Genomic DNA, 27,627 nt, shown 5'->3' on the forward strand with positions numbered 1-27,627 from the left:
TAAGCTCACCCCCTATTACATGGGACTTATAACACAAATGGTGAAAAGTGGGTATACATTGTATAGCGGCATTACGTGCCGTAATGTGCACCTCTGCCTACCCCTTCGGGGATAAAAGGCGTGACGTTGTACGTGGACGTCTTCCGGCTGATGATGATGATGAGGATGGATGAGGATGGGTGTTAATTTTTTTTTAATGAATGTACTCAACGATGTCTGTTGTATTAACATTTATTTATCATAAAATACAAAATTTGAAAAAGCGTTCAGTAGTACCCTTAGTACGACTTTGATTTACGTTAGACGAAAACGAAACGAGAGCGCGTCCGGCGCTCTGATTGGCCAGTGCGGATAGATGAACCAATCAGAGCGCCGATCGCGCTCTCATTTCGAACTCGCTAAACGTAAAACAAACTCGTACTAAGACCTCTCATTTTTGCAGATTCATTTTTGAAAATACGACGACATTTTGTTTTTCAAAATTATCCTGTTGCAGTATTGGTAGTCGTAGCAGTGTTATTCTTAGTGTAAAGTTTTCTTATTTTTCTTGCAGTCATGAATCGCCCCCCAGAAACTGTTAACAAAAGTTTTTTTTTGATATTACTGTTTCTTTAGTATTGTTTATTATGTTATCGGCATTCTCACGTAACTGTTTGACGAGGAACTCGACTAGTTTCAAGCCATGCTAGAGGCTCATATTCATGAGCAGCATTCCGCGACACACGACGCGGCGATTATCGCACTGCTACTGGCGATTCGAGCTACGCGCCCATCGCGCCCTCTGCCTGGAATCACGCGCACTTTTCGACGCACGCAACACGTGTTGGCTCGTTAGACTCTTGGCGCGATGGGTGCAAAACTCGAGTCGCCAGTAGCAGCGCGACAATCGCCGCGTGTCGTGTGAACTTGTGTGTCGCAGAACGCTGCTCATGAAATTAGTCGAGTTCCTCGTCAAACAGTTACGTGAGTAAGCCGATAACATAATAATTTATTTAGTATGTCTCACGAATGATACTTTAATCCAGTAAACTAGAGTGGAGTAATGTTTTTTTTTAACGTCTCAGTTACGTCTTCAAAAGGGTAGATGACTAATTTTTATTTTAATGTCCGTCTTGTAGATAATTTTAAAATATTAGACACGTATTTTTTATTTTCTTACGGTAACAAATACTTTCGAAGATACATATATTGATTTGAAATATCGCGTGACGTCACTTTTAAGTACGTTTTATACGTTGAAATGACGTATTTGCTCCCACTCCTAAACTTTGATTCGTTTTATTTAAGTATTGTTATCTTATATAACAAAATAAAAAATACGTGTCTAATATTTTTTCATTACCTAATTGACGGACTAAATAGATTTTTCATTTACATTTTCAAGCCCCGTCATCATCCCTATTGTTTTTAGAACAAAATCGTCACTAAGGAATAGTTTAAGTAATCATTAAATGTCTCTGAGTGTGGCAGAAATGCATGTAATTAAAGCTTAAGTTAAGCTAATTCTCAAAAATACTATTTATAACATAATAATTACAATTGGGTAGTTTCGTCAGTCAAAAATAAATTATTGGTATCTAAAATCACGCAAACACTGCTCTCGCCGTAGGCAAGGCGAGAAGGAGTGTCAGACTCTTACTGACTAAAAACCACCCCGTTCCTACGAGATGACGTTCTGATTCGTCCTGCCTTTCGAGCCGGAGCCCCGGTAAACCCGCTAACATAGCTAAGTATCAGTGGAAACGGTCACATAACTTCATAAATGTAATGAGTATGTTAAGTTTGTGTAGAAAATAAAACGAGCGATTCTCGCCATCAAACTGAGAAGTTTGGCGAGCTAAACTGTAACAATTTAAAACTGTAATAAAACTGTATAATAAATAAAAAAAAAATAACATAGCACATCACTGGTTTCATTAGTATAGGAATAACTGAATAACACTTACCAGCAATAAATCCCAAATTGAAAATAAACACCGCAATCATAAGATATAAGAGAAAATTCTTCATTGTCAAAGTTACTTCTTAAAATTCAAAGTTATAATTTATTTGATTAATAATAAAATATAAAATAAGTTTATAGGATATATGAACACGATGGTACTGTACCAGACTAAGAGGTAAATATGAATATAAAATATTTTGCAATAATAGAACAAGTATACTAATTGCAATTAGATATTACATGCATTGCAAGTGGTTCTCAAACTTATTCTTAATTCTTTGACTGCCAATAGAAAATTGTTGAAGGCAAATCCTCCGCTAACGTCGGTCACCGGTGACTACCACGGCGTTCAATGTGTTAATTGCAATTTTTCTATAGTATTGACTGCCTAGTTGGTCAAGTGGTCGCAAGTGCGACTGCCGGACAAGAGGTCTCATTAAATTTTTTTCGGTGTTACGAAAATTTCTCAGTAGGTAAGTAGCACGGAGTCTGGAAATGTGCCCGGTATATAGCAATAAGCTCACCCCCTATTACATAGGATTATATTAACACAAATGTTGAAAAGTGTCGTAATTTGCACCTCTGCCTACCCCTTCGGGAATAAAAGGCGTGACCTTGCTTTTCTTTAGTAGGTCGTAGTTGTAACGTGTGCACGGGCCGGCTCGACCGGAGTGATACCACGGCCTCAAAGGAAAACGACGTGAAACAACGCTTGCATTGTGTTTTGTGTGTGAGTGAGGTTACCGAAGGCTAAACCACTAAAAAAATAATTTATTTTTAATTTTCCCAACTCGTCCCAAATGGGCCGTAGGTAAGTGGTCCGAGTTGACTACTTACTCGACACGTAATGCCGCTATACAATGTACACCCACTTTTCACCATTCGTGTTATAAGTCCCATGTAATAGGGGGCCCATTGCCATATACTGGGCACATTCCAGGCTCCGTGCTACTACTGAGAATTTTTTCGAAAAACCCGAAAATAGACCAGCAATATTTTTGCCCTACCCGGGAATCGAACCCGAGACCCCACTTGCGACCACTCGACCAACGAGGCAGACTTAAGGAATCAATGTTTGAGAAACACAGAGTTAGGCATACAATTACATGTATAGGTATTATTGCAAACGAATGATCTAACTAAACAATAAACAAGTACGATTAAAGCTACACACTACCAATTTATCATGGCCTCGCTTCATATGACCTTTTCATACATTACGACGGTCAAGTTATAGCGGTTTTGTATAGGTTGATGTGAGACTAAGAACGTACAATGTTTCCAATTAAATGCGCGTTTGATAAGTGGGTACGTTTTAATACAAGCATATATTATGTTATTATACAACAACAACAACAACGTCACGCCTTTTATCCCCGAAGTAGTAGGCAGAAGTGCACATTACGACACGTAATGCCGCTATACAATAAACACAGCCGACAGTCGTGATTGCGACTGAACAGTCGTTGTTGCGACTGAACAGTCGTATTTCCGACTGAACTTGCGACTGGACAGTCGTTGTTGCGACTGAATAGTCGTAGTTACATTTGAACAGTCGTTGCATATCAACAAACGTTGCGACTGAACAGTCGCTGCGTCTGCATAGTCGCTTCGTCTGAACAATCAGTAGTTACTGATATTAGCGCGTTTAAACAAACAAAGACTTTAGCTTTTAATTAAAAAAATGTGTTATATAAGATCTTATACATATATTATGAGTACCTACTCGTAAAGATTATATAAGGATAATAAAAAGAATTACGACAGACAGATTGGCGACATGCTTAATAAATATTTATTTTGTCACTTAAAAACTGGAAATGCACACTTAAGAATGTTTAAGGAAAACCGATGCAGCCAATCTGCATAGTCGATCGCCTTCAGATTATTTTAAGACTTGTATTATGAATAGGTACGTATTTATATACCTAGCAACGTGGTATGGCAATTAAAAATCTTTTTAGTCCGTCAGTTAGGTAATAAATGTACAGCGTGTAACGAAATACCCATGTACATCAAGAAGCACTGAAGAATACAGGTTGAATAGAATCTCTACACAAAGTTTCAGCTTAAAATACGTTTAAAAAAATTGGTACAAAATACTTGGTGTCGCATGGTTCTTGATTTTAAATCATCATACAAACGTATCACAATACTACAGGGGTCACTCGCTAATTACGAAACATTTCTTCTGTAAATCAGATCGCCTAGTACCAGTATCTACCTAATTTTGATGGTCGGTTTCTGGAATTTTATGTACCTATTGGAAATATTCATAACTTGGTACCATGAAAACATGAGTTTAAAAAACCCTTCCCGTATCGTTTGTTATGTTATCTAGAAACCGTGCACTTGATATGTACAGTATACCCCCTTTTTATTACACCGTGTATATTAGACATGATATCTTTTTAATTTTGTCTTAGATAAAACGAGTTTAGGAGTCAGAGCGTCACACGATGCGTTGCTGCCCCGCTCCGTATACATTAGGGGCCATTCATTAATTACGTCACACGTTAAGGGGGGGGAGGGGATCGACGAAATGTGACTTTAGGTGACAAGGGGAGTTTCGGTAGGTTCCTGTTTTTGATTGGGCGGGAGGAAACGCCCGGGTGTCATCACTGCGAAGACCGCCCGGAGGACACGGTGGAACACACGGTTGCGGTCTGCCCTGCGTGGGCTGAACACCGCCGTGCCCTCAGGGAAGTGATCGGCGACGGCGACCTCTCGCGTCCGGCTCTGGTTCAGGCCATGGTGCGGAGCGAGGGGGACTGGGATGCCGTCTCCTCCTTCTGCGAAGCAGTCATGCTAGCTAAGGAGGAGGCGGGACGCGTGAGGGAACGAACTTCCTCACGCCCCAGCCGACGCGAAAGACACTCCGGGCGTCGGGGATCGCGCGACGATCTCCGGCCACCGTAAGTGCGGGTCTGCGGACGGCGAGCAAGGGTAGCTCGCCGCCCGACCAGAACCAGACCCGTGCGTGCGGCGCGTTGCGTTCGCGCGCGCCTCAAAGAGCCATCAGACCACCACAGATGGGACCCAGTAGGGCTGATGCTTAATCCGGAGCTGCGGACTACCTAGCGGGTTTACCGGGGCTCCGGCTCGACAAGCAGGAGTAGGAACGGGGTGGTTTTTAGTCAGTAAGAGTCTGACACTCCCTCTCGCTTTGCCCTGGCGAGAGAAGTCATTGGATGATTTTCCCCCTGAAAAAAAAAAAAAAAAAAAAGGTGACAAGGGGGCGGGAGGGGTCTTAAATTTCGTGACGTCACATTTCGATTACATATTATAATCTAACTGTTAAAACACGAACTTGGAACTATTATCAAAACACAAAAAAAAATCTAGATGTAAAATTATAAAATGTGACGTCACACTAGGGAGGGGGAGGTGCCACAAATGTGACCAAGTGTGACAAGTTCATGAATCGTTGAATTGTTCATGAAATTCGTGTGGCGTAATTTATGAATGGCCCCTTAGGGCGAATGCACAACACTGCGTTGCAGCGACGCATCGCAAAAATCTACGACGCCGCATATCGTGGAAATTTCCGATGCGACGGCGCGTCGTAAGAGCATGCGACGCGGCGACGCGCTAGCGTTCAGTAGGTATCGTGGGTAGGTGGTATCCGATGTTACGCCTTTAATCCCCGAAGGGGTAGGCAGAGGAGTATAATATGGAACGTAATGCCACTGTTTACACCCACTCTCCACAATTTATGTTGTAAGTCCCATGAAATAGGTGGTGAGCATATAGCCATATACCGGGCACATTTCCAGACTCCGTGCTGCTACTGAGAAATTTTCGAAAAATCTAAAATAACCCAGTAATACTTCGCCCGACCCGGGAATCGAACCCGAGACCCCTTGCCCGGCAGTCGCACTTGCAACCACTCGGCCAACGAGACAGTCGATACAATTAATATTCCCAAGAATGCGACACTTTAAGTACATAATTGTATGTTTATTTATTCGGCCTTATAATTTACATTGTGCTATGTGAAGTATGATTCAGTACTACAGTTACTGCGCGGTAGTGTAGACGTGTCCCGCACAAGATGAAATCGTGCACAATGTTGTTCCTGCTCATTGTCGTACTCTGTGCCTTCTTATCCTGTGTCGATGGTAAGTCTGAACACTGATTTTTTTTTAACACGTTCAATGCCATTATTAGAACTTAAGACGGGATATTTACTATGTTTATTTAATATTTTACTATATACTATAAACGTTTATCCATGAACATGGCGCTTGCAACAGTGCCGAAATATCGGTAACTCATCAAAATAAATAAACACGGTAAATATCCCGTCTTAAGTTCTAATAATAGTGTTAGTGACCATGTCAGTTTAAAAACGTTTAATGCCGCCAACGCCAAGCGTGTTCTTGCGAATTTCTATAACTACGCCTCAAACACGCCAGCCTTGTCCTTATGTTTAGTGATATTTCGAAAATTAGCCAAAATCGCCTTTTGGAATTCTCAGTACATAGGCAGGCATTCTCAGTACATTCTCAGAACGGCATCGCTGTGAACTTCAAAAAAAATAACGGTGACAGTGAACGTGTCAAAAGTTGCCTTCATATTTTATTATGTGTCATGAGTCATGACTCATGACCAAACGCCTTTTCTCGCACGAAGGTTTGAGCATTAATCACCACGCTTGCTCAATGCGGGTTGGCAATTTTAAATGTATAATTAGAAATTATAAGTCGGAAGTTTCCACACGATGTTTTCCTTCGCTGTTTTGTTAGTGGTGTCTAAACATGCTTAGAAAGTACATATAACTCGAAAAAAGTCACATTGGTACTTGCCGTTAGTAGGTTTCGAACCCAAATCCTTATGCATGAGAAGTTTTCTTTGCGATAAACCTCACGGAGCCCGAGACCTTTCCAACGAATGCAAGACCCTGGAAATCGGTTCGTGCGTTCTGGAGTTGTAGCGTCAGGAAGGAAAACCTGACTTATTTTTATTTTATAAATAGATTTTAGAACTATTTAACTGTATTTAGTTTCCCGTAGAAAAAACACTTAAGTCAGACGATAGTCTTGCATCATCTAAGTACGAACTTGGCATAGTAATTTAACCATCAATCACATTGATGCACTGCCTTTGACTACACAATACCTAGGTATTCTCAATTCTGTAGTAAAGTAATGTTTTATTTATTTAATTTTATTTATTTCTGACGCATACCTATACAGCGTGTAACAAAATACCCATATACATCAAGAAGCACTGAAGAATACAGGTTGAATAGAATCTGTTGTGCGAACTGCTAGGGAGTGGAACTCCTTGCCGGAGTCTGTGTTTCCTGATGGGTATAACCTGGATGTCTTCAAAGCCCGAGTGAATAGGTTGCTTATGGGCAGACGTGCTCCATCGTAGGCCGCATCATCACTTACCATTAGGCGAGATAGCGGCCAAACGTCGGCCCATTTAACATAAAAAAATAAAATAAAAAAAATTGATTACCCTAGTAAAATTTTTATTTTTTTGAATTACAGCGGGTCCAGCGATGGCTTCGTGTTCGAAAATTTTACTGGCCTACTGGAGAAAGGAATTGATAAAGCAAGGCACTATCAATGGATCAATCAGTGACGAAAAACTTGACCAATTACTTCAACAGTTAGGAAAATGTTGATTAAAAACTCGTGTTGCCCTGCACGAGTCTTGCAAGTCTCGCATTTACCAATTAGCCAACTTAATTTTTTTATACGATTATGATTAAACTTCGGTAACCACTACCTACCTCCTTTTATTTAAATCAGCCCTCAGCTCAACCCTTAAGATACCCAGGATTAAACACAAATAAAAAAATATTTGTGTAAGTAAGTATATTGTATTTTGCTACTTTTATCTTTTCTGAATTTGCTTGCTTCTCTATCGTGCACCTACCACTGGTTTGCCTCTGCATCACCCAAAGATTTTGGCTGGTAGAAAATGCCTTTTGGGGATTAAGAATAGACATGATTCCTACTAGTTAAATTCAATACTTTTTTCGAGACGTCAAAAACGATATTTTCTATGAACTTTGTATAAAATACTCTATTATGACGTCAAATAGCAGACTTATTTCTAGAAATTAAGCTAGAAAAAATCGAAAATGAAGTAGTTCATCAAATTTATGAATGAGAGTGTGATTATTTTTGAATATTTTATTGTATTGAAAAGTTGTAATAATTTATTTTTGACCCAGTCATCATCCCTATTTAAGGGTTGTTGGGGATTCGGGGATTGGGAAGATTGTGAAGTGAGGTAATTGGGCCTCTGGTAACTTCACTCACACAACGCAATCGTTGTTTCACGTCGATTTTGTGTGAGGCCGTGGATTGCTAAATCCGGTCTAGCCGGCCCATTTGTGTCGAAGCATGGCTCTCTCTGAAATAATAATTGATAATGTAAACCAATCATAAAGTAATCATGAATCACTTTTGTTTGAAAGTAATGTCGTGGTGACCCGGAGGTTTAAGACGTCCGCTTCTCATGCATGAGAGTGCGGGTCCGAAACCTACCAGTATCAAGTAGCAATGTGACTTTTTCCGAGTTATTGTTACTTTCTAAGCTTATTTAGACACCACTGACAAACGGTGACGGAAAATCTCATGAAACCTGGAGGCCTACTCTAATTCAACGAAAAACGAAGTTTCGGACGAAACTTCGCAGATTGTATACTTACTACAATTCTATTTATTGCGTACTTTCGTGAACAAAAATTAACGAATGAAATGAAGATAAATAAATAGGTTTTGATATGAAATTAAAAATAAAACGTTATTTCAAGTAATTCTATTAATAAATCAATAAAACTTACGGCCGAAGATTAAACGAAACTTCGCATTCGAGAACCGGGTTATTCCCCCAGAGACCTTTGGTCAGCAGTGACCATTTTTAGGCCGTTGATGTGATATGTTGAATCACTTTTGTTTACTTCATTACATTTTCCTCAAATACCTTTTGTTGTGTTACCTCATTCACTACGTACAGGGAAACCTAATGAATTTCCTTATTTACAACTAAAATGTGAGACTTATAGGGGATTCTCCAAAGTTTACTTCGGAGTTGCCATCTTTAAACATTTTTTTTTAAGTTGGGAGTATCATCCAATGACTTCTCCTGCCTTGAGCGAGACGAGAGAGAGTGTCAGACTCTTACTGACTAAAAAGCACTCAGTTCCTACTCCTGCTTATCGAGCTGGCTTCAAAGTTTAAAACGTTACTGCAACCTACTAAAGGCGAGTAATTGGACCTTCGGTAACCACACTCACTCAACGCAAGCGTTGTTTCACGTCGGTTTTCTGTGAGGCCGTGGTATCACTCCGGTTACTTCCACTTTTAACCGGACAATCTGGAAATAATTGAGTCCGGGCTATTTTAACACTAAACGTCATGTGATTAATCCATTACAACATAAAGTTTATTATAGCACTTGAAATTCTGAGTTAAATTGAATTAGTTATTATTACTGCCTCGTTGGCCGAATGGTTGCAAGTGCGACTGCCAGGCAAGGAGTCCCGGGTTCGATTCCCGGGTCGGGCGCAGTATTACTGGGCTTTTTTCGGATTTTCGAAAATTTCTCAGTAGTAGCACGGAGTCTGGAAAGGTGCCTAGTATATGGCAATAGGCTCACCCCCTATTACATGGGACTTACAACATAAATTGTGAAAAGTAGGTGTACACAGTGGCATTACGTGCCATAATGTGCACTTCTGCCTACCCCTTCGAGGATTTAAGGCGTGATGCTATAAAAAATAGTTATTATTAAATTAATTATCTATACTAATATTATAAAGAGGTAAAATTTGTAAGTTTGTATGTAGGGGGTAATCTCTGGAACTAATGATCCAAAAATATAATATTTCAGTATCACAAGGACATCATACAGATAAGATTTGCCATTTACAGTATGTCAATAGGTCATACAGTTTCGGAGATAATGTAAAATTATTAAAAAGCAAAATACCGCTAGCACTTTGTGCGGACGTTTTATCTATTCACCCATAGATGGCGTTCTGCAAATCCTTAGTTGGCATTGACCTACGACAATAATGTTATTATTAACCCCCGACGCAAAAAGAGGGGTGTTATAAGTTTGACGTGTCTGTCTGTCTGTCTGTCTGTCTGTGGCATCATAACTCCCGAACGGATGCAGTGATTTCAATTTGGTTTTTTTCGTATTAAAGGGGACTTATCTGCCAGTGTTCTTAGACATGTTTGATGAAAATCGGTTGAGCCGTTTTAAAGTTATGGGTGGTGAAAGTAATGTAAGCGGGAGATTAACCGAAGGTCTGCAAATATACTGGGATGGGGTCTCACATGAAACCGCACTGAAAGAAAATATTGAAAGATATATTTTTTTCGTATTAAGAAAAATAAAAAAATTAATTAAAAAATAAAAAAAAAATGATAAAAAATTTAAAAATTAAATTAAATATTTTATAAAATACAAAAGTATAAAACCTGCACCAATGTAATCTTTAGCCTACTTATAGAAATAAAAACTAGTAATTTATATCAAAAAAAAAAATCAACGAACTTGACCTTGATTGTAATCTTAACCTTAACAAGAATTGAAATTATAGTAAGTATATGTAATATACTAAGCCTAACTTAACCTAACCTACCTATAAAAAGTATAAAATAAAAAATTAAATTAAAAATTAAAAAAACCCCCGACACAAAAACTTAATTTCCCTTTAAAAAGTAAAAATAATAAAAGAAACCTAATCTTAAAGTACCTAAGAATGTACTAATAATTCTAAAAAAAATACGTCGCGTTGGGGGACCGCATGAATACGGACTGCACACCGCCACCCGCGCCGCTATATTTCTATTTTCTGCGTTATAGTTAAGTACTTAAACATCAATTTACTTTAATGTTAACACCAAGCATGTGATACTTATGAAAAAATCGTAGAGAATTAAGAAATAATTAGGAGCGGTCCCCCAACGCGATGTATTTTTTTTTTTAGAATTATTAGTACATTCTTAGGTACTTTAAGATTAGGTTTCTTTTATTATTTTTTACTTTTTAAAGGGAAATTAAGTTTTTGTGTCGGGGGTTTTTTTAATTTTTAATTTAATTTTTTATTCTCATGGACAATTTAATAATAATTAACTCAAAAACAATATGTTGGTCTATCACGAGTTGGATCATCCGAAAAATAAATTATTTTATCACCGGAAAATAATACCACCTCAAATATTGTATAGAGAGAAGCATTAAATTAAATAGATACCGAACTTGAACGTACGTTCGTTCGTTCGTTGGTACGTATTTGACGTAATTGAAGCAGATTATAATTGATTGTTATGTGGCATAAATTATTTAATGACATCATCGTACCATTTCAACCTGAAGGTGCCGTAAAAGGCGACTAATGCGCCTACCACACGTGCATGCCTGACCACAGTTTTAATTGCACATGCTTGTCGCATGAAAAGACTGAACACGGATGTGTCTACCACACGGCACAGTTAAGTACGCGCAAGCCACATTCTTGTCGACATCGTCGACGTGGAAACAATGGTACCCAATGAAGAACTATTTCTTCTGCTATTATTTTTCAAGTGTTTGCTTGTGAAAAAAAAGAAAATACAAAAGTCAAAGTGTAAACGATCAAAGTGGACTAAAAAAATGGCTGTTGAATAGAAAAATTCATTCACATATACATCTACTCAAGGATTTAAGAGATGAGCCAAGCGATTGGCGGAATTAATTATTATTATTATTCATTTTTAACGACCGTGCGCGTACTGTTACTCCGCTCGACTAAACTGAGAGCGGCTTGAACACTGAACTACCAACCACACGCGCAGACAAGTTTGTACAAGTATAGCTTGCGCATGCCAGAATTTCAAGCAAGTTTAAAAACCATCAAGCCAAGCATTGGAGTTTGCGCATGCTACCGTTTTACCAACTACACGCACAGTGTTCAGTGTACAAGCTGGCATGCGCAAGTAAAACTGCGGTCAAGCATGCACGTGTGGTAGACGCATAAGGGACTAACCTTGAGCAGACAAGAGAATTTCGGTAATCTTCGAAATTACTTATCCGATTCCAAAAAATATTTTACCAATAGGAAGCTACAATAGCGAGTGTGATCTTATGTTAAAACAACAAATTTTCCGTTGACGAAGTCGCGGGCAAAACCTGGTTCAAAATATATAGAATTTTCTAGCGTCCGATATTATTATATCGTACGTTATGTTGTAATAGGCTAATAATAACTAACGTAAACCATTATATAAAGGGTTAATAATGACTAGCGACATTCAGTACTTACTTACCGCGCGGCAGAGTGGACAAGTCCCGCACAAGATGAAGTCGTGCACAATATTGTTCCTGCTCATTGTCGCACTCTGTGCCATCCCGTCTTGCATCGACGGTAAGAGTAAATTAATTTTAAATTATAATCATAATCGAGGGAAGCGGATATAATAGTTTTTTTTTTTTCTATTCCTTTAAAAATATCTTCTGTTTTATTTTGTTACGCGATCCAAGACAGTTATTCATGTCTCTGAGACGCGCCGAACTTCAGTGTTCTGGTGTTTTCATGGTTGTCCTGTAAGCTGGCTTACAGGATTTACAGCGGTTTTGGGATGTTGTGGCGGACTTGTCCCATAAAAATAAATATAATATATTATATTACAAACTGACATCATAAAATTAAATTGTATCACAAATATTGTATTTCCTACTTCGTATTATGAGATTTTACCGATTAACTTAACAATATTTTTTCCTTATTCACATAATTTGCGTTATTTACTTAGTTTTACATTACATACATAAATACATTACAATGACGTGGCTTCGGGAGCAATTAATGAGTCTCCTTATACGACTAACTTTATTTTATTTATTTATTTTTATAAAACGTTGCCCCACATTAGGATTTTCTTCTGTGTCGTGGGTGCGTTTACAAACATACAAGTTCACACACACATGACACCCAGACCCGAAACAACAATTTGTGGATCACACAAAGAGTTGCTCCGTGCGGGAATCGAACCCGCTACCCGTTGCGCAGCAGCCAGTTGCCCAACCACCGCACTAACTGTGCAGTCATGTCAGTCAGTGTTGATATTATGAATACCTTTAATTGAGTCTCCTTATACGACTAACTTACTCTACTTATAGGGGCGAGATGTCACACACCGTACAACATTGTCAACCATTTTGTATTTATTTCTGACCTCGACAAACCTTAATCTTTAATCATAATTGTACGTGTAGGTACTGCGCAGTGTAATAGGGTAGATAACTAATTTTTATTTTAATGTCCGTCTTGTAGATTATTTTAAAACATTAGACACGTATTTTTTATTGGCTGCCTCGTTGGTTGAGTGGTCGCAAGTGCGACTGCCGAACAAGGGGTCTCGGGTTTGATTCCAGGGTCGGGCAAACTATTACTGGGCTTTTTTCGGATTTTCGAAAATTTCTCGGTAGTAGCACGGAGTCTGGAATTGTGTCCAGGATATGGCAATAGGCTCACCCCCTATTACATAGGACTTTAACACAAAATGGTGAAAAGTGGGGTGTACATTGTATAGCGGCATTACGTGCCGTAATGTGCACCTCTGCCTACCCCTTCGGGGATAAAAGGCGTGAAGTTGTGTGTGTATTTTTTATATTGTTATGGAAACAAATACTTTCGAAGATATATGAATTTGAAATATCGCACATCGTACATTTTATGCGTAGAAATGACGTAGTTATATGCTCTCACTCCTAAACTTTGATTCGTTTTATCTAAACTAGTATACCATACCCCGTCATTTTCCCCTGTTCGACTGCAACGTGTAGCGGGTTCGATTCCCGCACCGAACAACTCTTTGTGTAATCCACAAATTGTTGTTGCGTGTCTGGGTGTTATGTGTATGTGAACTCGTAAACGCACCCACGACACAGGAGAAACCCCTAGTGTGGGACAAAGTTTTTACAAAAAAAAATATTGTAAATTACGTAAATATCGAAGAAAAATTTTAGTAAGCTTAGATATTTAATAACTAGCTGTGCCCGCGACTTTATTCGCGTGGAATGGTGACTTTGGATAGGTTTACCGCGATCAGAACTCCTCGGTCTTAGTTTACAGTGTAATAACATAGGGAAGATTCCATAATGTGATTGTGCATTGTGACACAAAAAATTAACCCTGTTCAATGATAATATAGATAAATGGTGTAAATAGGTTATAAGCAATCTGAAAGTGGCAAGTTAAAAGATGGACAATTGGCAACGTTTTTGTAGTATGGGACCGCTAGATAGAGATAAAGGATTGTGGTTTGTAACGTCTCGCGCTCACCGTAGAGTGTCATGTATTCGGTATGTTAAAGGAAAATTCAGAAATAACATCTCCTCTTTGTTTTTTTATAGTATAAGCCGGTAAACGAGCAGACGTACCACCTGATGGTAAGCAATCATCGCCGCCCATGGACACTTGAAACACCAGAGGCGTTACAAGTGCGTTGCCGGCCTTTTGTAGGTTGGGAATTCAAGGGTTGTTGGGAAATCGGGGATTGGAAAGATTGGGAATGGGGGTAATTGGACCTGGGCCGCCGGTAACCTCACTCACACAACGCAAGCGTCGTTTCACGTCGGTTTTCTGTGAGGCCGTGGTATCACTCCGGTCGAGCCGGCCCATTCGTGTCTAAGCATGGTTCTCCCACATTTAATTACACACTTATTTGGTTCATGGTATTATAATATCATTATATTAGTGATTCACAGAAAACAAAATATAATTTTTAGTAATAAACAAACGATGATTCATGACGGAAAAGTTTTAGTTCGAAACTAAGCAAAGCTGTTTACAATGAAATGATATTAAAATTAAATTTGTAATTCCCATTTAAATAAGGGAAAATCCGTAAAATACGAAGTATCTTGGCGTGCCTGAGTCGACAACAGACGAACAATTAATAAAAATGTTCAAAGAACGGAAAGAATGCCAACGTAATTTAGGAAAATTATTTAAATATGAAATTCAATGTGTTGACACTAGTATTATGAAAAGTAATAGGGATGATGACGGGGTATGAAAATTAAAAATCTATTTAGTCCGTCAGTTAGGTAACGAAAAAATATAAGACACGTATTTTTCTATTCTTCTTATATATCATATAAGATAACAATACTTAGATAAAACGAATCAAAGCTTAGGAGTATTTTAGTCTACGTATAAAACATACCTAGAAGTGACGTCACGCGATATTACAAATCGATATATCTTCGCAAGTATTTGTTTCCGTAAGAAAATAAAAAAAAGTGTGTAATGTTTTAAAATAATCTACAAGACGGACATTTGAAATAGAAATTAGTCATCTACCCTATTCTTTATTGGACGAAAAGACCCTTACGCTACACAAATGCCACCAAAGAATCAAAGTTTAGGAGTGGGAGCGAATACGTCATTTTTACGTATAAAACGTAGCTAGAAGTAACGTCACGCGATATTTCATATCAAAATAATTATGTATGTTTGTTTGTTACTCCTTCACATAAAAGGATCGAGATGAAATTTAGAACAGGGATAGATTATAGGGTTATTTTAATAACATTGACGTGTAAATGTGTTATTTTATAACCTATTTGCAAAATAAATATCATTTATCATTTTTTTTTTTTTTTTTTTTTTTTTTTTTTTTTTTTTTTTTTTTGTAACGCGATGGAAATCCTCATGGACTTCCCACGCCGTGGGGACGACGGGGGGGTGTGCCGGACTCTTACCGGCTAAAACCACCGCGGTGTTCCTCCACTGCCTGTGGCCGTGATCCGGGCTGCCCTCACGGATTCACCGCACCCGGCAGGCTTCGACCTACCGCTACTTTTGCGGCAGGTCCCGCCACGTTAGTAGCCCCGGGGGGCTGCTTCCCTTCCTCGAGTAGCGCGCGTGGAACACTACGCTAACACCTACTCTCGCCTATACAGCGGACGTCTGACTCCCCCAGTCAGTCGCCCGCAGGCCTTTCCTATGGAGGTCGTAAATCGGCTGCCGCCTCACGGCGCTGACGATCGGCGCGTCTACGGCGAGAGGGAAAAGATGTTAACTCCCTCTCCCTTTCAGCCGCTTCCTTTGCCAACATGACTTGTTCACAGAAGGAAGCGACTCCGTCCCATGCACTCTCACTGTCGACCATAGCTTGTACAACAGTCGACAGTGAGAGGTCTGTCCCGCCGAGTACTGCAATGAGTTCACGGCGCGGCTCTGCCCATGCAGAACATTCTTCGAGCGTATGCCGCGCCGTATCCTCCAAACCACCATCACAATGATGACACACCGATGTCTGCTCCCGGCCTATGCGACACAGGTACTTTCCAAAGCAGCCATGTCCGGAAAGTACCTGCGTTATCCGGAAGGTTAGGACACCATGACCTCTGCCGATCCACGCCTCCATGACGGGACTTACTGCCGCTATAATGGCGTGCCCTGCACTAGGTTGCGCAAGTCGTATTTTCCACTCCGTTATTATGTCACGACGGAGTTCTGTCCTTCGTGCCTCAAGAACTCGAGGTGGTTATCGCTCGCCCCGGGCAGCCAACTCCCCGCGCCACCTGTATAGCGATGCGAGAGCTTTTGCTTCCAAGTCCCAAGGTGGGGATCCAGCTAAGAGGCTAGCAGCCTCGAAAGAGATCGTGCGGTAACCCCTTATCGCCCTGATGGCCATCGCGCGCTGCGGACTTCTTAGTAAGGCGATATTGGGCGCCGTCAGTCCATCCGCCCAAACTGGTGCGCCATAGAGGGCCATTGACCGCACGATCCCCATGTATAGCCACCGGCAAGGTGTATTAGGATTCCCCAAGTTGGGAAGCAACCGCGAAAGCGCCGCGGCTACTCCCCTCAATTTGGGAATCAGTTGCCGGAGGTGGGGTCCGAAGTTCCAACGACTGTCAAGGACCAGACCAAGATATTTAATGGTCGAATTTACTGCGATACGAACCCCTCCAACCACAATGTGTGAACCTGCCGGTGGACCCCGCCGAGACCCATGGAAGCAAATGGCCTCGGATTTATTGAGAGCCACCTCCAGTCCCAGACGCCGGATCCTTGACACGACTTGCGCAACACCGGCCGTCGCCAGTAGCGCAGCGTCACGGTAACTCTTCCCACGTGCCGTTACTAGCGTATCATCCGCATAGCACGTGACTACAACACCGTGTAGAAGAGCACCACGAAGTACCCAGTCATACCCGATGTTCCACAGGAGCGGTCCCAGGACCGATCCCTGTGGAACACCGGTCGATACCTCTCGCCGACCCCATCCTTGAGCACCCGGGTAGATTATTGCCCTCTCCGATAGATAGGCCTCGACTGTGCGGCGGAGGTAGGCAGGCACTCCATGATACCGGAGTGCCTCCTTGATACAGCTCCAGGGCAAGGTGTTGAACGCATTGGCGATGTCTAAAGACACCGCCAAGACCACCTCCCCCCGAGACACAGCTTCATTCGCCAAGGTCTTTACTTGCATAATGGCATCTACAGTCGAACGCCCTTGACGAAAACCAAACTGGTTGTCTGCCAAATCTGGCCCTTCTGATGATAGGTGTTTGACGAGACGGTCAGTGATGATTCGCTCGAACAACTTGCCTACCTCGTCCAGCAGTACGATGGGCCGATAGGCAGACGGAGAGTCAGCCGGGCGTCCTGCTTTCCTGATCAAAACCAACTTTCCGGATTTCCATTGCTGTGGAAACCGTCCCTGTTCGAGGCATGCGCTCATCAGACTTCGCAGTCGAGGGGCGAGTGCCTCCATTGCCAGAACCCATGCCCGACCAGGAATTCCGTCGGGCCCCGGGGCGGTATTTTTGGCCTTGAGTCGAAGCACTGCCGTTCTCAGTTCGACCTGGGTAACCTCGGGCACTTCGTCGCCACTTTCGCTGACTCTTACGGTGGGCGCCGCCGGCGGAACCATAGTTGGTGGAATGTGAACTTCTCCTGCCGGAAAAAGGGCACTCACAATGTTTTGCAGTAGTTCCGGCCGCAAACTCTGGGTTAATGGAGGCGCCCAAGGGCGAAGCTTACCCCGGACTGCGAGGTATGGGCGTCCCCACGGGTCCCGATTCAGTGCAGCAAGTTGCTGCTTGTAGGCTTCGGACTTGGCCCGCACAATGGCAATTTTGAGTGCCTTTTTCGCCGCCCTATAGGCATCATAAAGATCTGCCTCGACGATGTGCGCGTCCGGTGCGCGGCGCCGTCTCCGCCGATATCTGGCGTACTGACGCCTCGCCGCCGTGCAGGCAGCACGAAGGTGCTCGATGTCTTGAGACCACCAATACACTTGTGTACGCGCGGGCAGCGTTCGATGCCGAGGCATCGCCGCGTCACAAATGTGTGTCATCGCCGTCTGGAACCACTGCGCTTCTGCGTTAATGTCAGAAGGCCTATCTGGTGCAGACACCCAAGCTTGGACGATTGCGGCTTCACGGAGCAGTTCACGTTTGAGCTTCTTTAGCGCCCACCGTGGACCAACCTCAATGGGAGCCACTGGACCTGGGCCGGGCGAGGTCTGCGCAGAGACGTCAAATCGGATGTAGCGATGATCTGATAGAGTCTCTACCTCTTCCAGAACTCGCCAATTCTGAACTCGACGTGCAACAGCTGGGGTACCAAACGTGAGGTCTACTATCGATCCCCCCCGCATTCGCACGCACGTGTTAATGGAACCCCTGTTGAGTAGGGTTAACCCATTCTCAATGGCCCACTCCTCGACCTCTTCACCACGAGCATTGGTTGCTGGTGATCCCCAAGCCACTGATTTGGCATTAAAATCACCAAGGACTAATACTGGACGAGGATGATTACGACAGATGAGAATGCCCAACTCGGATAAAAAACTCTCGAATTCAGCGAGAGGTTTATTCGGAGAGAAGTAAATCCCAACAACCACTATCTCTCCAAACAACGCCGCGACATATCCTCGTCCCTTGACGATTTCTTCAAATGTCGGGGAACCCGCTGCGGTCCGCGAGATTAGCGTCACCAAGCCATCCACGTCGCAAATCCAGTCGTCCCTGTCTGGTACAAACCACGGCTCAGCGACCACCGCAAGATTTATCGACCACTGCGCCATGCTCTGAATCAGCAGATCTTGAGCCCGAGCGCAGTGGTTTATATTAGTTTGAAGGACGTGCAGAGCCATTACTGACAATCCATGTTTTGGGTCCTCTCCGCAGGCTGCCTAACTGCAGTAACAGCAGGTTGGGTTGAGGCAGAGGGCCCACCCTTCTTTTCCCCCTCTTCTTGACAGTTTCAGCGCATGTCTTACTGTCGACACGATGGTCTGTCGGTCTACCCACCACTTCGCACTTGGGGCAGTGGGGTGGTGCGTCGCAGGTACTGGCTTTGTGACCAGGCTTTCCGCAGTGGTAGCACAAATCACCAACATTGACGCTGTGAGTGCATTTAACGCCTACGTGTCCCTCTTCCAGACATCTATAACATCGGCTAGGCCTAGGCTCAAGTAACTTGACTTGAGCCGAAACCCACCCCACTAGTATTTTTTGTCCAGAGGCTAATTTCTTTGCCACAGCAACCGGGCAAGAGACCACAACTGAACGCATTCCCCTACGACCCGGAGACATTTCCCCTAACTTAATTTGGTCAGTGGAGCACTCTCCGTATCGTGCAACTGCATCCCGTACTTCATCGGAGGTCACCGAGTCGTCTAGACCCGACAATCGCACATTTACGCTAATGCTGGGCCTAGAGACTTTGATGTCATCAGGTTGAAAAGCCGTGCGAAGCTTTTCTGCGAGAGCATCAGCTTTAGGGCCACTGGAAGCTCCTGGAATTTGTAACAGGCGAGCACCTGTGGCTGTTTCGCGGAAGCGGATGCCGTCTATTCCCAGCTCCTCAAGTTGTATACTACTCTTTGCCATAGTTAAGACAGAGGCATAAGAGAGTCCCTTTTCCTCCGCTCCGGGCTGCAGTGTGATCATCACCGCCGTAGAACGCGGAAGACGCAACCTTCGCTTCTTGGCCTGCGTAGCCTGCACTGCAGCTTTTTGTGCCTTCTTATTGGCCTTTTTGGCTTTCTGCTTGGCCCCTACAGTCTCCCAACCATCATTATTCTGCTGTGAAGTCGCTAGAGCCGCAGTTGTGGCCTCAAGACCAGAATTTTTCTTCTTCTTTTTTTTCTTTTTCTTCTGCTTGGTTGCAGCGGCAACTTGAGGAGACGGTGTTTCTTTCGCCGTCACCAACGCATCCTCCTCAGTTTTAGCTCCATTGAGCTCAGGACTTGCCTCCGCCACTACTGCCTTTGCTGCTTTCGCTGCGTAAGTTGGCAGTGGTGTTGATGCCCGTGGCAATACCTTGTCTACTCCCAGCGATGGCCGTAATAGTCTGCCCTCAATGACGGAAAAGCGAGACGCAAGGCTCGATATCTCCGTTCTGAGGAGTCGAATAGCCTTTGTCTCCTCAGATGAAGACAGACGCGCTGGTGGTGGAGGTCCAGCTTCATCTTTTCTCTGATTGAAGAGCTCTTTGCGAAGCTCTCCAAGCTCTTTCAACAGTTCCGCCATTTGTGCTTCTAAGCGAGCATTTGCAGCCTCCAGGCGAGTGTTCGCTGCCTCAAGGCGTCTGACTTCTTCACTTGAGGTGCGCTGTAACAACTCCTGGGCAACCTCGGTTATAGAAGCCGCCGCCTCTTTAAGGGCCTTCTGTGATGTCCCCTTTAGGCCCTTAGATAGTTTTGCAACTTCCTTAATGGCGCCTACAGCATTTTGAATCCGGCCGTCGAGTTGCCGGGCAGGTAGGTCCTCAACTTCTATTACAGAAGAAAGAGAAGACTCGGAAAGCCTTGAGACCCGGCCGGTGTTAGCCTTCCGAGTTTTTTCAACAAGAGCTGCTTCCTCTTTTTCCGCAGCTTTTTTAGCAGCTGCCAACTCCTTCCTCGCCTTTGCTAAGCCAACATATTTGCCTGTCGTCGGCGGACGTCCCCTGCCCCTCTTTGAGGTAATATTTGACCTAACAGTCGAAACCGCTAAATCACCTTCTCCGTCGCCGCTAGAGCCTGTTTCTGACTCTGACTGAGACTCCCTTCTCGGCCTCTTGAGCCACCTCGAAATATCAGGGCGACTCTCATCCATCTCCACTGATTCAATAGAAGCCAAAGTGTCAGCATCTGACACCATGGCAATCTCCTCCACTCTCTCCTCCTCTATTCTCTCCTTCTCTACGTCATTTTTATTGTTATTATTTTTTAAATCTTCCATACTGTTCCCACGAGTAGTAAGGAAATAAAAGTCCATCTGAGCAGAGCCTTATACTCAGATAAGCCTATATACAACCGGGTGCGGCAGGTGCCCGGAGGTTGAAGTGCTCGCGGCCTGGTTTTTTCCCCAACCGACCATTCACCCCTCACCACACTTCTGAGCTTAGGTTGTAGGGATAGGGACCGGGCAATTAAGCCAAGCCCCGACGACGGCGGCATTAGACATGCCTCCGCCCCGCTATCCAGCCACCCTGGCTTAGCGAGGCCCGTCGCTATTTGCACCTCCGAGGAGGAGCAAACGTTCGCCGCACCAGTGCGCCTGCACCGGCACGACGTTCGGGCCGAACGGTGATCTGTGTCAGATCTACCCACTAATGCCGTGACATAAGTAGACCCGTCGCCCCTTGAGTAAGTGCCAGATCTAAATGCACTGTACTTTAACAAGTACCTGCAATAGATTTGCACGACTCCATGATTTTTTAGAGAGGTTTTCTTCCTCGTGACCTATCTTGCCACATGGGCAGAGATGGGCCTCCGTCCCTCTCAATGAGGATTACGGATTGTCCGACGGTGACAAATATCACGATGACCAGCCATAAATGACTAGCCAACAACGCCGCACTGAATCGCGTCCCCACCATGGGGAGCGATACGCCGTCTGGTTTTGGTCCGTGCCAGATTGATACCGGTACCGCGCATATCTACGCGGCATTCCCCTATCCGCCACCTGGGGACACGCCCGATAGGAGACCAGAAACTCCCTCGGGACCAGAAACTCCCTCGGGTTATCATTTATTTATCATTATCATTTATAACCTTTTTATCCCACGGAAAGGCGAACGAAACCGCTGGCAGAACCTATAAAGATTTGTTTTTTTTTTTTGTTTTCAGCGGAATTTATTTCAGCGACCTGCAGCAAAATAAAATTGGCATACTTTAGACAACAATTATTAAGAACCGGGTTCAGCGAAGAAGAAATTAGAAAAATGATAAGATGTTAAAGTGATAAAGGATTTTTGTTCAAAAACTTTACAGGAGACGGGATTTTTACCATGTTTATTAATCTTTGTGAGTTTCCGATATTTCGGCACTGTTGCAAGCGCCATGATCACGGATGAACTGGAGTATACGCAGGTGGAAGTTTATGATAAACATGGTAAATATTCCGTTTTAAGTTCTAATGATATTATTACCAGTGACCATGTCAGTTTAAAAACTTTTAGTCTTTGAGCTTATGGTCCATTTAAACCGCTACTAAATAAAGCACATGCGACGTTTTTATATGTGCAATAGATTAGATGCAAGCTATAGTGCTATTCCACCAAAGATGTGCTATGTAGTTAAACTACGAAGATTTGCCGGTAGCTGTGCGAGTAAAATCCGCAGCTCGAGTATGCAATGTGTCGATAGTAGGGAAGCCATCCATTGCACGCGTCTTTCCATATAAAAAAACATAGCTTAGCTAAGTCGGGTCCCACCAGTGCTAAGCTATGTGACTATGTATACCAATGAGTATGATTGGTGGAAGCCAAAGGCATCCACAGCAACGTAGCAAAGCACATCTCTGGTGGAAATGCACCCTCAATGATGAAGCATTTTTTGTCTGATCATTTTGGTACCCTTTCTTACTAGAGCTAGCCTAGGGCCGCAAAAATATGAAGGCAATATTTTCGGTTTATGTATGAATAAAATATTGAAAATAAATATATGTTTTCTAAGCATTGTGCCTTTTATTTGTCCTGATTTCTTAATGAACTACACATTAAACAGAGACAGCGCTGTTTGATAAACCTGAACCTCAAAGAGCCATCAGACCACCACAGATGGGGCCCAGTAGGGCTGATACCTGATCCGGAGCTGCGGACTACCAAGCTGGTTTACCGGGGCTTCGGTTCGAAAAGCAGGAGTAGGAACGGACTGGTTTTTAGTCAGGACCCCATCTGTATTTGTTCAGGGGGCAATACTAGCCTCCTCAACAAAGCTTTAAAAATACCTATATTTATTCTTACTGATTATTCTACTAGCCAATTGCCATCCTTTCAGTACTAAAAAAAATAGTAAAAAATAGAAGTAGCTCAGGTCATTAGATTTCACGTCTCCCTAGGAAAGTGCCGTAAAAGGTGTTGCACCATATGACTCCGGAGCAGGTTTAATTAGAGGACTCGGTGCCCCTTACAAGTGCTGAAAGTGGCCACCGGTGGTGGTTTTAGTGAGGTAAAAATCCCACACTCCCTAGTCTTTCTCCCCAAAAAGCTTGGCGCCTTTTGAAGGCTTCCCCCCGTGAAAAAACAAGGTCGTTAGATATTGTCAGCACGATTTTGGGTGCGGCCGTCGTGCAGCAACGGCTTTGAAGGGCTTTAACAATTTAAAATTTAGTAAAAACTAGCAAACCCGGCGAACTCTGTTTCGCCACCGATGATTTTACCCGTTTTCCTCTTAATTTTTTCCTGAATTTTCTTTGCTATAAACTTCATCTTTTTTTTCTTTCTTTTTCTTTTTAAAAAAACGTTGCCCCACATTAGGATTTTCTCCTGTGTCGTGGGTGCGTTTATAAACATACAAGTTCACATACACATGACACCCAGACCCAAAACAACAATTTGTGGATCACACAAAGAGTTGCTCCGTGCGGGAATCGAACCCGCTACACTTTGCACGGCAGCCGGTCGCCCAGCCACCGCATCAACCATGCAGTCAAAACTTCATGGAGCCCGAGACCTTTGAACGAATGTAAAATCGTAGAAATCGGTTCGTGCGTTCTAGAGTTATAGCGTCAGGAAGGAAAACCCGACCTTTTATTTTTATATTATAGATTACAACACAGACAAATCATTGGAAACACAACATGTTGAATTAAATATAAATAATTTAATTTAATAATTAATACATAGTTTTTCCTTGTCGAGTGGCCGATATATAGATATATATTTTTAATATTATTAAATTGGTTTTGATGTTCAAACGAGGCTTCCTGGTCTAATTGAAATAAATAATTTTGGCGTTTTGCCTTTTGAGCTACAAGTATGATTTCCAAGCGATGGTTCTCAATTCCCGTGTCGGGCAAAATCACACTAATATTATAATTGAGAAAGTTTGTTTTTGCTTGGATATTTGTCGGTCAATCACGCTGAAACTACTGAACGAGTTATGTTTCTGCCACAGCTGGAGGGTTCAAATGGAAACTGTAATAATTTTATTAGGTTTATCTATACTTTAATATTATACTTTATTAATTATTAATATTATAAAGCTGATGAGTTTGTTTGTTTGTTTGTTTGAACGCGCTAATCTCCGGAACTACTGGTCCGATTTGAATAAATCTTTTTGTGTTGGATAGTCCATTTATCGAGGAAGGCTATAGGCTATAAAATATCACGCTATGACCAATAGGAGCCGAGCAGAGCGGGTGAAACCGCGCGGAAGTAGCTAGTTACAGATAAACCTTGTTAAGTGAGACATCAAGGGGTGTTTAAATTCGTATAACTTATAGAGGTATTCCACTAACCCAGTGTCTCAGATAACCAGATATAAATAAATATTTGTCTCATTTACAGAGAGTTCCATTAATAGAGGTGAAAATACAGGTTATTTCAGATAAAGAGGTGTGATTATTAAATAAGACTATGTGTTATGTGCACATTGTAATTGAATAAGAATAAGTAATTCGGCAAACAAAAAGATGTATCTCAGTTACTGAGGTTTATGTATTTAATATTTACTTGCTGTCTCTGTTATAGAGGTAAATATGATGATAAATCGAAAGAACGAATACCAGATAAAGAGGATTGTTTTTCCCACTAATAGAGGTAATTCAGTGCCAATGGGTTGGGACCTCAGTATGAGTTCCAGTTGTGGAGATTTCTCACTTATCCAGGTCCCACTTAACCAAGTTTCACTGTATAATTAAAATTACATGGTAACGCCTAAAATCTAACTAACCTAAGTGCGAATGCGTTCGATGTTAGAACAAAAGTGTTTTCATCTCTTAAAATTATTTCCTAAGGTTTTATTGAGGTTAAATCTAGTGGGGTGATCGATGATGTAGCGATTCGCAGCTAGGCAGATGCCGGCGACATGAGGAGTCGACTCAGCAGGGGCCTTAGTCTGCTATTACAATAGGGTATTATCCTACTAGTCAAATTCAATACTTTTATCGAAACGTCAAAAACGATATTTTCTATGAACTTTGTATGAAATAGTGCATTATGACGTCATAAGTTTTTGACGTCAAATAGCAGACTTATTTCTAGAAACTAGTGGTCGCCTAGTGGTTGAAATTCAACCATATACGATTTAATTTAGAATACCACTTAACATACGTTCAAGGATAATTTTTATTTAACTCAAACTCAAACAAACTCTTTTATAAAACTTTATTCATATGAGATGTCAATATCATCGCAATGTCTATCGATTTTGACGTTTTGTCAAATACGATCAGATACTATGCATGTGTGTGTAATGTTTTATTTATTGAAATAATGTACTTTATAAGCATTATTTTTGAAAAATATTAGCGTTCTTCACTTCTCCTACACATAAACTATAAGTGTACCAAATTTTATGCTCCTACGTCCGCGTTCGTAAATAGCGGTCCAAAGTTTTTGCATCACGTATTAATATATAGATTTAGCTAGAAAAAATCGAAAATGAATGAGAGTGTGATTATTTTTTAATATTTTATTGTTTTGAAAAGTTGTAATAATTTATTTTTGACCGAGGATAGTACCCAATTGTGTCAGAATGGTCGATCACTGAGCAGTGCAAGAGGGATGGAGCTATACAACCTACATAGCTCCGTCACTCTTGCACTGTTCAGTTCGGATGTTGCAATGCTTCGTAGAATCTTCGTTGCATCAAAGTAGGTGTAATATCCTGATTCAGCTAATCTCAGTCTCGTGGAACGGTGTAGGGCCATGTGTCGGCACAGATACTTAACAAATGGATTTTGATGCCTCGTTGGCCGAGTGGTTGCAAGTGCGACTGCCGGGCAAGGAGTCTTGGGTTCGATTCCCGGGTCGGGCGAAGCATTACTGGGCTTTTTTCGGTTTTTCGAAAATTTCTCTTTTGAAAATTTCTTTCTTGTAAAAAATTAATGTAAACACACACACACAACGTCACACCTTACATCCCCGAAGGGGTAGGCCGAGATGCACATTACGGCACATAAAGCCACTGTACAATGTACACCTACTTTTCACCATTTGTGTTATAAGTCCCATGTAATAGGGAGTGAGCCTATTGCCATATACTGGATACACTTAATGTAAACAAGATGTAGTAATTATTGGCCCATGGTTTATTTTAAAGGGAAAAATCATCCAATGCCTTGTCCCGCCTTATTGGGCCATGGTAGGTACTGAATCTTTCCTCGTGTAATTTTAAATATAAACCAATCGGCACATTACGATAATATTGACGCACTTTGAGGTAAAGCAAATTGCGTAAATATGTGTATGTGTGTGTGTGTGTCTGGGACTATTTATATTAAGGATACAAGCCTAATTTCACATTTAATTCCAGACATTTGAATTATACGGTTTTGCCACCAATTGCTATATTTAGCCAGCATCATTCAGTACTTACTTACCGCGCGGCAGAGTGGACGAGTCCCGCACAAGATGAAGTCGTGCACAATATTGTTCCTGCTCATTGTCGCACTCTGTGCCATCCAATCCTGCACATCAGGTATGTGTTTTAACATCATTGTATTTCGCTACATTCTAGTTATAAGAATATTTTACATACCAACTTTTACGTCCAAAGTATTAGAGAGCCGACTCAACCGGAGTGACGATCAGACGGATCACCTGATGGTAAGCAATCAACGCCGCCCATGGACACTTGAAACACCAGAGGCATTACAAGTGCGTCGCCGGCCTTTTGGGAGTTGGGAATTTAAGGGTTGTTGGGGAATCGGGGATTGGGAAGATTGGGAAAGGAGGAATTGGGCCTCCGGTAACCTCACTCACACAACGAAACACAACGCAAGCGTTGTTTCACGTCGGTTTTCTGTGAGGCCGTGGTGTCACTCCGGTCGAGCCGGCCCATTCGTGCCGAAGCATGGCTCTCCCACGCTTATAACACAAATGGTGAAAAGTGGGTGTAGATTGTATAACGGTATTAAGTACTGTAATGTGCACCTCTGCCTACGCTTTCGGGGATCAAAGGCGTGACGTTGATTGATTACTAAACAAATTAAAAAAAGTTTTTTTTTGTTACAGGATTCATTGAAAGTCCTTGTAAGATAAATAAATTGTATTGGCGTGGAAATATGGCTGACTTTTTCAACAAAAAAAACACAATTGGAGGTGGTGCACTAGATGCACTAGACTGTTAAAATAGGTGAAAACCTTCTGTGTCAAAAGTCAAAAACATTAATGACACTCATAATTATGACATTAATAAAAATAATGTTGTTTCTTTGATTGTGAATTATGTGTATTACTTTTATATATTAAAATTATAACTGAC

At 42.1% G+C, this 27,627-nt stretch overlaps 4 long non-coding RNA genes across 4 annotated transcripts; 3 read left to right on the forward strand and 1 right to left on the reverse strand.

Annotated features, from left to right (window-relative positions):
• Nucleotides 1-218: 218 nt before the first annotated feature.
• Nucleotides 219-2,142, reverse strand: LOC126912073 (uncharacterized). The gene is made up of 2 exons (XR_007706710.1): nt 1,947-2,142; nt 219-574 (listed from the first exon to the last, which is right to left on the reverse strand). It is a non-coding gene; the product is annotated as an uncharacterized LOC126912073 (long non-coding RNA).
• On the forward strand, nt 948-27,627 carry LOC118279813 (uncharacterized). The gene is made up of 3 exons (XR_004784020.2): nt 948-963; nt 26,677-26,841; nt 27,378-27,627. It is a non-coding gene; the product is annotated as an uncharacterized LOC118279813 (long non-coding RNA).
• Nucleotides 5,570-7,686, forward strand: LOC118279810 (uncharacterized). The gene is made up of 2 exons (XR_004784017.2): nt 5,570-6,066; nt 7,447-7,686. It is a non-coding gene; the product is annotated as an uncharacterized LOC118279810 (long non-coding RNA).
• Nucleotides 11,936-22,874, forward strand: LOC126912074 (uncharacterized). The gene is made up of 2 exons (XR_007706711.1): nt 11,936-12,326; nt 22,045-22,874. It is a non-coding gene; the product is annotated as an uncharacterized LOC126912074 (long non-coding RNA).

The sequence above is a fragment of the Spodoptera frugiperda genome, chromosome 22, assembly GCF_023101765.2.
Source record: "Spodoptera frugiperda isolate SF20-4 chromosome 22, AGI-APGP_CSIRO_Sfru_2.0, whole genome shotgun sequence".
Lineage (NCBI taxonomy): Eukaryota > Metazoa > Arthropoda > Insecta > Lepidoptera > Noctuidae > Spodoptera > Spodoptera frugiperda.